Genomic DNA, 14,327 nt, shown 5'->3' with positions numbered 1-14,327 from the left:
TTGTGTCTCATTCTTACTTTTGCTGGAGTCAAGTCAACATGTTTCAGAGCATAGACTCTGTCCTTCTCTACTGACTAATTTAAAGAATTGAATGCCAATAGAGTTGTCTGTATTTTGGTTTCAAAAGGATTTCAATAATGGGAGCAAACTTAGAATAACCTCAAAAATGCATATTAACTACTATCGCTTCCTCCCAGAGGATGTGAAGCCAAAATGAGATGCAGAAGAGCAGTGGAAACAGAGAGATATTTGAAGCCATAAATATGCTTTGGGGTGGCGGTTTGCAGGATTTACTTGCACATAAATCAACCCAGAAACAGAGTTAAATCTCATGTATTTCCATATGATTTTCAGCTACTAGTGAATATAAAGCCTGGACAAAAATACTTCTAAAAACAAGTGAAAGACCCAAAACAGAAGAGTCCTTTGCCATAAGCTAATATGCAAAGTTGTTCAAAACTAAAAACCTCTTTCTAGACTGAATATTTCAGAATCCTAGCTTGAGTTAAAGGGAATGTGTGACCCATGAAATATCATGCAAATGAGAAGAATATGTTGCTTTTCTGAATAAAGTCCTTCCCACAAAAGTATAAAATCCCTTTTAGAGAGGTCGCATTATGGATTTATCCTATTCCTGTTTCACAAGAAATAACTTTTTATAAATCAGGATTGAATTCATGTTTATTTTGTTGGAGATCTCTTATGCAGCGGTTGTTATGGTTTGGATTTTAAATGTCTTCCAAAAGTCCTTATACTGAAGTCTTGGACATCAGTTTTTGGCACTATTGGGAGGTGGTAGAACCTTCTTGAAGTGGAGGTGGAGCCTAATGGAAGAAGGTAGGTCATTGAGGGACTGCCCTTGAAGGGGATACTGGGATTCCAGCCCTTTCTTTCTTTGTTTCTGTGCTGCCATGTGGCCAAGAGTTTGCATTACTATGCACTCCCAGCCATGGTGTTCTGCCTTACCACAGGCTCAAAAACAACAGTCAACTGACTGCAGACTGAAACCTCTGAAATCCTAAGTCAAATAGATCTTTTCTCCTTTTAAGTTGTTAATCTCAGGTATTTTGTCACAGCAACTGGAAGCTGACAAAGCTAACACAGGAGGTTTTTTTTTGTTTTTGTTTTTGTATTTTATCTAATAGTGGAAAAAAATGTATCAATGAACTCTTTATCTATAAATATCAAGGGAAAGAAAGTTTTCTAATATGTATAAGGGAAAGATATTCTTCTATTCATATCATATCACATTTTTCTAGAAAAATTTGATGCCTTCTTAGCACCTTGTCTCCATGTCAGAAAAATGAACTGGATTTGGAATCAAGGAAAACATTTCGCATAAAACATAATAAAATCCTTTTTGCATGTTTACCAACTAACTCATCCATTCAGTAAGAGAACATATGCCTAATACATTTATTATATTATTACTACAAAATGCTTCAGCTTTTCATTTTGTAATTGACTATATTGACTTGTATATACAGATTTTACATTGTGCTTAATAAGAAATAAATAAAGTCCCTAAAACAATAATGGAAAGTCAGACAGTGTAAGGGTGAGAAGACTCAACTTCTACTTCTGTATCTCTCTCTCTCTTTCTCTGTCATGAACTATTATGAGGCAGACTGTGAAATAAATGAAATAGTCAAGTAAGATTTGAAATATTCACAATTTATACTCAAATTTTAAACATTTTAAGGAAACCCTTAAACAGTTTGTTAGCTTATTATTTCCCTAACTAATTTGGCCATGACATGAATGTAAGCAGATATTCTGTAGAGTATAATTTGGACGATGCAATACATGAAGAAATATTGTAATATTGAAACTTTGGTTTAATTTGGAACAAAGTTAAGTTTTAGTTAAATTTGTTATTTAAAAATTCATCATTCCAGGAATATTACCAGGAAAAAAGAAGAGCATTTCACCATGATAAAGGTATAATTGTCAAGAAAGTATAATATCTTACATGTGTATGAATCTAATTACAGATCATCAAGATGCATGAAGCAAAAAGTAGCAAAAACGAGTAAAGAAATAGAAAAACTAAATTAATAAATTTGGATTTTAATATTCTTTTAATATTCTCAGTTATGGAATAAAGTATACACAAAATTTCTGATGTTATAGGACACCTCAACATAATCAAAGAAATTAACACAATGTCAATTACAACATTATAAGTAGAAAGAGCAGAACATACACCATTTTTAAGAACATATGCACAAACTTCAACTAAAATAGAGTATACGCTATCCCACTAAATAAATAAATAAATCTAGAGATTTAACTCATGCATTCATTGACCATTATAAAAAAATAAATCAAAACAAAAATCTGAAAAAAGTGTCTAAATATTTGAAAATTAAACAACACATTTCTCACGATACCATGGGTCAATAAATGACAAAAAAAGTTTAGAAAATATACTAAAATTAAAAAAATTTAATCAAAATATATTAAAATGCATAACATATACATCAAGAAGTTGATCTCACATATATGTTCAATCAATTTTTAACAAAGCTGTCAAGATAATTTAATGGGAAAAAGTTCTGTCAACAAAGGTTGCTAGAAAAACTATATATTCATTTGGAAACATTACTTCAACTCTTATCTTACACAGAACACAAAATCTGACTTCAAATACATTATAGACCAAACAAAAAAATCTAGAACTCAATTTTCTGGAAGACAATAAGAAAAGATGTCTTAGGACAACAACAACAAAGAATTAACCATTTTAAAAATGGTAAACTAGACTCTGTTCTTTTAAATATGCTATTAAAAAATGGAATGGCAAGGTAAGACTTGGAAAATTTATTTACAGTACATATATCTCAAAAAGGATGATATCCAGAACATATACTCAAAAAATTTCTATCATTTAATAATTTTTAAATGATCAAATATTTTGACAATGTTTCACAAAAAGAAAATAGCCAATAAACATCTGAAAAGATCACTAGCATAACTGCTCAATAGAAAAACACAACTTTAAATCATAGTGAAATGCAGTTTTACATACCCACTCTAATGACTAAGATTAAAACTAATAATACTTCCTGTTGAGAAGGTTCATAGTGCAACTGACTCTTGTAAACTGGTAGTAGGAATGTAAAATGTATAAAACCACTTTATAAATCAGTTTATTTCTTTAAGGTAAGCCTACCCTCACTGTAAAATCCAAAATTCCAATCTTAGATATTCATCCAAAAGAAATGAAACACAGGTCCGTCCATACAAAAGCTTGCTTACAAGTACTCAAAGCACCTTTATTCACATTAGCCGAAATCTGACAGCAACTTTACTGTGAAGATAAAAACAAATGCGGCATTTCTAGGCAATGGAACACTACTTGACAATTAAAATATAACACCTAGGGATGCATAGAACACACAATGAATAAATAAAAGCATAATTCAGGACAAAAGAAGCCAGAAAAAAGAATACATACTCTATGATTCCTTCCATAAGAAAGCCTAGACTAAGAAAAATTGATTATAGTGAATGAGGTCAGGTTGGTTGGGAATTGACTACAAGGAGGCATAACAGAAGATTTGAGGATGTTGGGGATGTTCTTTATGTTGATTATTATGGTCACAGTTACGTGAACATATACCAATTTATTGAATGGTATACTTAAAACTATTGTTAGCTTTTCATGACTGTAACAAAAATAACTGACAAAAACAACTTAGAATACGGAGTTTAGTTAAGGATCACAGTTTCAGAGGTCTTAGTCCATAGTCAGCTGATTCCATTGATCTGGGCCTGACATGAGGCAGAACATCATAGTGAAGGAGTGTGGTGGAAGAAAGCCAGTCTGCTCATAGTAGTCATGAAGCAGAGAGAGAGGGAGAAAGTGAGGTGCCAGGGACAAAAATCTAAGTCCCAAAAGCATACCTCCAGTGACCTACTTTTTCTAGCAATACCCTATCTGCATAATTACCTCACAGTTCAGCTTTTTTCCAATTATTTATTCATCAAATGGATTAATATAGTGATTAGTTCACAGATCTCATAATCCAATCATTTCACCTCTCACACATGAGCTTTTGGGGGAATTCTCATATTCAAACCATAACAGCACTTTATCATATAAATTGTACCCCAATAAATATGATTTCAAAATCTGTATTCCCAAAGATACTACTATATATTTAATATTTAGAGCATGTATGGTCAAATAAAAATTTTGTAATTTGTGTTTGTCTTATATAAATCCCCCAGAAACATTTCTTGAAACAAAAGTTTGGATTAATATAGTCTATCCTGGATGGAAGTGATTATAATAGGTTTTAGCAGGGGAGGGAGGAGAATTAAAGAAATGAAGAAGTGAGAAAGAAAAGAGAAGAAATTCACAAATTATGTGCCATTGTGCAAATTATGACCATAGGGTAAGGAGAACCAGTGTTCCACATCAAAGTTGTCCACGGGAATTCATTGAAGAGATTATTGAATGCTGGAAGAGAGCATCCACTAATTCACAGTTGATTGCTGACTCAGAAACTTTAGGCACATAGATGTTAAAGACAACTTTGGATCCTATATACTTTAGTTTCATATTCATTTCAATACCAACACATCTTTTAAAACTATAAAGATGTAAGCCAAAGGAACTGACCACAAATTTGAAAATCAAATTTGCCATTTTATGCATTACAATATGTTGAAAAATATAAATCGCATCCAATTTTATCATGGACTTAAATACATATCAATGTAAAGAGATGAAAAATTAAAAAAAAATTTAGAAATTTAATTGTTCTTTCTTGCATTGGTCTTTATTTGGCATGGAACTAAGTCATGCCCATAAGCACTAATTAGCAGCAATATATTTAGGGATAAATGTAGTATTTAAAATATTTAACTATTAAAAGTATTCAACTATTATTCTGTAACAGAAGAACCTTAAATGTTATCCTGGAAGCTTAAGAGAATTAATATAAGTTTCCATATATGAAGTATGAAATGAAACAATTGCTATTGTTTTGTGTTTTGCCCATGGCAGAAACCAGCATCAGCTGATGGCTGTAACTAACTACTCAGCCACCATATAGCTTTAACATTTCTAAGTGAAGATCAATTCTACATATTTAATTGTCAAGCACAGTACTCTCGAATCAATTGTCCCACCACAGTGTATCTCTGTGGAACAAATGTATCAGCCAAGGCACAATGACTTACCCAATTATATAATCAATGTATTTTTTTTCTAGTTACATGAATTATTATAGCCTTTCCATTTTGTGATTTGATACTTCTTTGATAGTTTTCAAAGTTCTGATTGCACATTTCAGAGGAAACTGAATTCAAGTCTAATGTTAGTACTCAAATATTTTAAAAAAGGGTTTGCAAATTAACAAATAATTCCTATGACAACACACAACTTTAAAGTAATCCCTAAACACATTTCCAGGTATTTCTAGGATGAGGCAATAATAATAAAATTATTATTTTATTTGAACAACTTTTACTTCTTCATTAAATTATAACTTTCTAACAACATCAAAGATATATATTAAAATTGCAAATGGCCAAGTGTAAAACAGATACACTTTTAAAGTTATCCTCCATAAACATTTTTAAGTTTATTATTTGGTCTCACCCATTATCTCATAATTCCTAAACTACCTAATTTTATTTTTCTCAAAATGTTTTCCTTTAAAAAATACTTTTAGAAATATGACTGAATTTAGGATCTATTTTCCAAGAAAAAGCAACAGATGTACACTTTGGGGAATTTCTTGGCCTCTATAAAAGCTAGCTTTAAAACCCATGCCCTGCTAAAAGATTATACATAGGTTTGGTTAGACATGAATTAGAAATAATGAGCTAAAATCAAGCATAAAAAATTATATGATTCATTTTTCTATTTACTTATTTCTTCTGATTTACATAGGAGCGATTTTCCTCTCAAATTTTCAACATTGGATTGTTAGAGAAAGAGTGCTATACAAAATCAAAAGTTTATTTAGTTTTTAAAAAAGATACCTCAAGAAAATACCTATGCAAATTACATAATACTTATGAAAGCATAATGTGACTGTCAGAATGAATCAAAGATGATATTTAGACATTTCAAATTATAAATAAATCCCTTTATCGTCCATTGGTTCCAAAGAGACGGGCCAAGGTTTAATAATAATACTATTGTTAATACCAATGTTAATAGTAATAAGAAACTGCATGCACATCTGTAACTGTCAGTCAAGTTCAAAGTAGGATTTAAAATATTTATTTTAATAACGCATCTAATTTTATATGTAACCTGAATATAAAAATTAAACAAGTCACTGAAACCTTTGTTTCTTTCATATGTCACAACCAGTCCACCATTGAATCCTGGCTTCCACTTTCATAATACATTCATAATCTAATGCATTCTCACCGTCAACACTGTTACATACAAGTGCTCTACATACGAGTCAACATTATGTTTTATCTGCATTATTACAATAACTTCATACTTGACCTCCTGTACCCACGCTTACCTTTTACAATCCATTCTCCTCAGTACAGAGTGGTCCTTTAAAAACATAAGTCACATCAGATCTACTCACATTCTCCTAAGAAGTCTTTTTTCAATCATAGGTAAAGTCAAAATTTTCTGCTTTCTAAGTTTTCTTCCAGTGTGCATTCTGCTTCAGCCTCCAAGCCAGCTCCTGCCTCAGGCATTTACAATTGCTGTGTCCTATCCTTGGGATGCTCATTCTCTACATACCCACAGGACTAGCTCCCTGGCTTTCTTTGAATGTCACCAAAGGACAGTCACCTTTATAATCAACCAATATTAAAAATATATGAATGAATAAATTTTGAGTTTATGTTCAAAGCACTTATTACCACCAGACTATAACACATTGATTTAGTGATTGCCGTCTTCTCCCACTAGATTTCGAGTGAAGTTGAAGTCAGCTCTTTGTCTTGATTGTTCCCTGTTAGAGCTTATAGTGGTATATGACACATGGTAAACATTCAGTCAATATATGAAATGAATATGTGGAATACTCAGGTAGAAACTTACATGGAGACTCAGTATCATCATCCATCTCGGCCTCCTTCATATTCTATTCCAAAAATCCCAGGACGCACCTCTATGGAAATTTAAAGACATTTGGAACACATTTACAAACCATGCCTCTAATATAGAAACATATCAAATACATAAGTAGAGTCTTTGTGGGAGAGTGGAGAAAGTATAGTTTTGATGTAGTGAAAAGAGTGTTAGACTTGTAAGTTAGGTTGATTCCTTCTCCCATACTGTAGTCTCTTTCCTTCAGTAAGAGTCCACAAGATTTCCTTAAATATCTGTTCCTTCCAGTATGTTGATATTTGGATATAAGTTCTTCAGTTATCCACAATCTGTAAAAATGTGACTGGAACAAAAGGGGGGATGATTGAAAGTATGAATTGAAAACATTGTTTACTTTCTATCTGCCTCTTTTCTGTGTCTGGAATGGTTCCTTCAATGCAAAACCATTCTCATGATGATTATTTGAGCCAATATTAAACTAAAGACTTATATTAGATGAAAAGCACTGTAAGTATCACAAAATCCTCTACAGTCTAAGTTATTTGTCCTTCAATGTAGGCATCTCTGTATTAAAATCACTCTCTTTCACAGTGTGCTCACACTGTAAGTTGGGCAAATTGTATATCAACAAATTCCACAGAATGAGTGAAATATCTGTCAGAAGTTAATTTCAAGTCATATAATCAGTTGTATAAAAAAATGTAATTTTCGTGTTCTATAAATTTTTATCAAAAGCCCAAATTCTATCATATTGAAAATCTTACAATCTCAGCCAGTTGATATCAATTTCAGTCTATTTAAGGGTTCTCTCAATCTGTTCCCAACGTCACATAAAACTTTCACAGGGTATATATAATTCCCTGGTGTTGGCAGGAATGGTGGCTGTTTCTCATTCACCATCCACCCATGTTGGCCTTCCCAGAGATTCAAATCCCATCTGGTCTTCAATAGTCAGGGCCAGCATATTGCTCCCACAAGCTTCTGTCCCAACTTCAAGCCCTTGTGAGTACACAGTGTCAAGTTAGACCACTCCTTAATGCAAAAAACGAAAACACACACCTACTTACCCATACACACACACACACACACACACAAACACACACACACGCAAAACCTTCCTGCTGCTGTCATAGCACTTACACCCCAGTCCTCATGTCCTTGATACCCCATAAAGCCACCTCAACTCTGTTCCAAGGCTTAGTGCTGTCCCAGATTTTATTCCAGAGGACCTTCTGCTATCAGATCCTTAAACTCTAAAAGTAAAAATTCTTTCTCAGGAACACAGCACCATTTACCATTCTACCTCCACTAGTGAATTCCTTTACTTAAATAAGAAGCACCTATTCTAAGAAGAGGAATGAAGAGTGACAACTCTAACAGATATGATGCAGGATTTGTGCCCATGAACTTCAAGGACTCTGTTTAAGTATACACAACTCAAGTTACAAACAGAAAAACATTTTTGGTCAAAACCACTGGTTTTGGTCAAATTTTCAAAAATCAATTCACCAAGTATTTCCTTCTTTATTTTTTGGCTCTAGTACAGCATAGAACTGAATGTGGAAAGTCATAGTTGTGTAGAAGCCCACACACATCCCCAAAGAAGTAAAAGTGTACATATGAAATGTGGGGGCAGTAAATATATCAAGTCTCACTAAAAATGACCTACTGAGTAATAAATACCTGAAAAATACCTGACCCCTCTCCCGAAATAGTTCTGCAAACTAATAAAATGAAGAACAGCATTTTAAACTCAATTAATCTCCCAGTGTTTTATAATGTATATGGAGTGAAATAATATGAGTATTTTTGACTGGAACACAAGTATTATTTTAATGATCACATTCTTTTTTCCCTAACATTTGGAGAAAAAATGGAAAGGTGGAGATTGGCTCAGGTGATAATGAAGAGAGAGTTCATAGACTGTTTATATTCTGGGAGAATACAAGCATGATTCTAATTAAAACAAGAGAATATAACTCACCTTCTCACTGTTTCTCTCAAATGTTGACTTTGTACATGAGCAAAACATGAGCAAATAAGTGGAAATAATTAAATGAGTCTAAGCATCTCTGTCATAATCGGAGAACCAGGGTACAAGAAAGAAAAGCATCGAGCATATTCCAGTTCCTGTTTTTATGTACAGATCTGGGTTTCTGGCAAAACTGAGAAAGTAAAGCAAGAAAATGGATAGAGTTTTCTGATGTGTTTGTTTTAAGAATAAGATGTTACAAGCAAGAAAAATAAAACATATCAGAAGATTGAGCTGTCCTTTCAAATTTCCCCCATCCACTCAAGCTTTATGCAGAAATACCCTCCTGCAATTGTGTTTTTCATCTGTGAGAATGCACAATTCAGAGCCTATCACAGGAAAGCAGAAAGACACATTACAAAATGACATAAAAAGAATTGAATGGAACCCATATAAAAATTACTTGAATCACTTTTGAGGACACTGAAATCATGTTGCTGAAAGTTTTTAAAACATGTAGCAGTATTTCCTTGAAACAAGATTCCCATGCAGGAACCTGGGGTAATTCAGAATTACATTACAGCTCTATTCATCCCTGACCTAAAACTTTCAGATTTATTAAGCTTGAAGACACCTCTGACCCTAAATCAAAAATGATTTTACAAAACGTGGTTCAGGGAACAAAACTGACTGCTGTAGTACTAGATTGGCCTGAGAAATCAGAGCTGGTTTCTGTTGGACCAGGGCAAGATTTAATCATGGGACTCTGAGGGGTCCTGAGCAAATATAAGAAATGGAAAATAGTTAAAAATAAATGAACTATATGAATTACCCATTTGTCTTCCATATGATAGTATGCTTATGTTTATATTAAATGGTCTATTGTATGTAGATTCCTTTCAGTGCAATTTGAAGAATTTTTTAAAATAGAGTAAGAGGAATAAAAGTTTTAAAAGTCAATTTCTGGGATAGAGATGGAATTTGACTCTAATCTATCACTTAAGATAGATAACCCACTTTAGTAGGTTATTTCATGCTTCTAAGCATCTGATTCCTCTTTCAAAAAGAGCACAAAAGCAGTACCTCATGGAGTTGGGAGGCTTAAGTGAAGGATCACATGGAAACTGCTTAATACAGAAAATGGCTTACCTATTAGTATTCTGTAAACACCTACTGTGTCATGAACTTGCACCTCTTTCTCTTTTGTGAATAATGAGAGAATAGCAATTGCTTACCTCTCTTAAAATGTCCCTGCAATATTTTTACCTGCTTATTAAGTGTCACTTAGCAATGCTTTCTACTGAGAACTTCTAGAACAATGCAAAAAAATATTGATTTTGATAGTAAAACTGGATTTCAGAAAATCCACAGGTAAATGTTGGCAGTAACAGCAACAATGACAGTTATTTTATTTAAAAAAAAATACTTATTTGGCAATGGCTGCATTCTAACAACTTTCATGCATTATTTCTTTATCACAACCACTCCCAGTGGAATCTGATGGTCAGAGTCATAATATTCTAGTTGCCCCTTTGAAGCCCTGGCACAGGATCAGGAAATAAGAAGTCAGCTCCTGCTAGGTGAGGATGTGAATTGATGTGTATGTCTCATTCACAGGTTGGAAATTGGAAACAGCATCTGAACTCCAATGGCAAGAGTACTATAGCCACCGACACCAATGGAAGGTCTGTAAACCTTCACAATTTAAATGTGAAGGTTTACATTGTGAAGGCATCACACCTGGGAGCTTTGGAGCCAAATGACAATCCTTCGGTGATATCAAGTGCATTTCTGCAAATGCAGAACTATAAATGTTTAAGTTCCTTGGTCAAACCTGGGACAGACGGCTGCTTTGCACTTCCAGTTTCATTTTGTCTGTTTTCCTAGAACTTGCTCACTGAGCAAATCAAAACTAAAACTCTTTCATTGTAAGATTTTTATTCTTTCTAGCCTTGTGAAATAAAAGTAATTGTAGATTTGTTACTTAAAAGTATTTCTATTCTGTATATAAAACTCAGTGATACCCCACAATTTTTAATTATTCCCGTTATGTCTTCAACCCTTGCAATCATTCTTTGATACATACCTAAGAAAAGTGTAACCTAGAGATCAGTTTTTCAGTATTTGAGTCAGGTCATAAATGTAATCAATTTGTATCACCTACAACTAAGGTAATCATTTTTATGCAAAGATGCAATTTTTAAAAATTTTTTGAATGCATTTACTGATTTGTATTTTTTAAAATAAAAATATAAATAATAAATATAAAATAAGGGGGGATAGTAGAGGATAGGAAAGGTAGCAGAATACAACAGTTACTATTATGGCATTATGTAAAAATGTGGATGTGTAACCGATGTGATTCTGCAATCTTTGTAATGTTTTGAATAACCAATAAAAAAAAGATGAGAAAAAAAAATTAATAGATTGATAGTTTAACAAATAAACATCTGAAAGTGGTACATTAACCAAATCTTTCAAAGGTTTACAAATACAGCCATTTGTATTTCCTTCAGGTTAAAACTTGGCATTCAGAGTTGATGGTGGAGATGCAAATTGCTTTTCCAAACAGCTGTTTATATTGGTGAAGCTGCATCTTAAATGTAAAGCAGTGGGGGGGGGGGGGGGGTTAAAAAAAAACACTTTCTCAGTCTTCTCATGATTTTTTAAATCTATTCTGTGCAAAAATATTGCTTACTATTTATTGCTGAAATGAAGGAAACTAAGGATTCTTAGTCTAAAGTTTTAAATTTAGTATTTCAACTACTTGCAAAATATTCACTTTGAGAACTTTGTATGTACTAGAAACAATTGAGCCCCTTCCACTTAAGCACGAAAATTCTCCCAAGAGCCATGGAGCCAAAAAGGCTCAATAGAAACCATATCATGAAAATTGTCTTTTATCATATGTAAATAAACTAAAAACATACCATTTTCCTTCTATTGGTCAAGAAGCTGCAATAATAATTTATTCCTAATAATTTTGATTTTACTAAAATATTTCAAAGGTGATTGACAAACCTGTGTTTGCATCAGGTACTGTCTATTTCACTTAGGTTTTTCCCCCTATATCTTAGCAAATATGTGGAATAATTTTTAAGATTCTAGAGATTGTTTCCTTAGTGATGCTTAAAATTTGTTTTCCCAAATAACCAGTGCATTTTTAAACATAGTTAAAATTTATTTAGTTGTTGAATCAACAAGTTGGTCAAATAAAGTTTTTAAATGGAACTTTTGAATCTTCATGTTGATGATCTTCCTTCATCCCCTGCCTGTCTAAAACCAGAATAATATATTGAATATAAATACATTTTCTCTTGTATTGAAGTTCTGTATGATCATGATTATTCTGAGTTATGGAGGGAGCATATAGATGATGTAGAAGTTTGGAAAAAGTGTATCAGATCCAGAAAAAGTCCTGACATTTTGGATTTTTAAAAATTTATATCTTTGTTGGATGTTTGCTACATGTTTCATTTTGTTTTTCTTCTAAAGAAAAACAATTCAAGTAATTATGTTCTGTACATTTGTTAAAAACTTGAAAGCATTATTTCACCTGGAGGTTAGAAAGCAGAGGAGGGGGGCAACTGAAGTGTATTTCATCTCATGTTGAATTCTAGGTTACAAAAGGATGGATCAGTTCACATAATGAAAGTTATAGGCTATGCATTAAAGATTTTAAAGAAAAAAATGATTTTCCCTTTCTCTCTTATTTGCTACAAGCCAAATGACTCCTAAGTGATCATGTTGATAAATAAACTCCAAAATAATAAGATTTATCTGTGGCAAGTATGTCCTGCAGCTAGAACCCATGAAGTTTTTATTGCCTGTTCTCCCACAATCTGTTCTAATATTAGTCTCCAAATTCCATGGCAAGTTCATGTATAAATGGATATAAATGGTTGTCCAGATATGCTGGAGGACTTTTAGAGATGGACATTTAACAGAATGACGAATGTTTCATCTGTAGATGGAAACTCATTAATCAAACCAGTTATTGAGTTCTTACTTTAGAATTCTATGTTTTTTTCCTCTGTAATATTTATATTGTTTTCTATATGAAAATAGACTTCTCTCTAACATATATGAGATAAGAATAGATCAGTGCTCTTAATCTGGCTTCTTTGGTTAACCATTGAGATTTCACATCTCAATCCCAAATTCATGGCTTTAAAACTGGTGTTTTTATGTTACCTCTTTATTTTGCTGGAATAATGTATAGTGGTTAGCAGTTAGTTTTTTTTTTAAGAAAGCTTAATGTTCAAAAACAATACTATATAGACAACTTAATCTCATCTGCGATACATAAACTAAACATTGAAGATCTCTACTGCTCCCACAATTTTTTTTTAGTTGTATTGAATCAGAGAACCTCAGTCACCATCTTCAGATATTTTGACTTTCTGTAAACACACACACACACACACACACACACACACACACACACACCTTCAATCCTCCCGCTTAATAAAGACTCTGTACAAGAAAAAAAAAATTCAACTACTTATAGTTAAATTTAGGAAACCTTAATTATCTCCTATGTTCATTGACTTTTTTTTTGTAATTCTTGAATAACTAACAAGATAGTAAAACCCAAAATGTGTGCAATGCTATATACCACAATTATTTCCCAGGTTTGATTGAAATAAGTAGTTTGGGCAACTAACACCAATTTAGATAATTCTATACAGATTTAAAGACATGAGATGCAAAGCCATGACTGTATTCCAGCATGTTCTTCTTATCAGAAACATTTAAATCACCATCTTACACAGTACATATTGAAACTCAAATTTAAGTGTTTTATTTTTATGTACATTTTGTTTTGTCCAGAAATAAAATATCTAAATACAGACAGTGTAATGTTGTATATGTATAGCTTTCAACAATACTTGAGCTGAATAAATGCTTTGTACATTGTTTGTCTTTTTAATGGAGTTCACAGCTACATTGATAAAATGAATTCCTCATATCCTTTTTTTTTCTTTTTTAACCAATAACAAGCAGAGAGACAAGTACAATTTAATATTAATAAGCAGCTCAAATAACACTTGGTTAAACTATGTACAATACAAACCATTCATACAAATGAAGACTAGGATATTGAATTTGTTACAATATGTGTAGTAAAGATAAGACAGACACTTTTAACTTACATGGTGTCTGCCAGGCATTTCCCTTCTTATATAATGATCAGAACTGTTTTAAGCAGCCTTAGCTGGTCTCAACTTCGCAAATGTCCAATGATTGGCGATGAAAGCTGTAATCCCAACATCTGCCCACATGTAAATTCCAAATGTTTGCTCATCTTTA

The sequence above is a fragment of the Callospermophilus lateralis genome, chromosome 1, assembly GCF_048772815.1.
Source record: "Callospermophilus lateralis isolate mCalLat2 chromosome 1, mCalLat2.hap1, whole genome shotgun sequence".
Classification (NCBI taxonomy): Eukaryota; Metazoa; Chordata; class Mammalia; order Rodentia; family Sciuridae; genus Callospermophilus; species Callospermophilus lateralis.
This window is presented reverse-complemented; position numbering follows the sequence as displayed.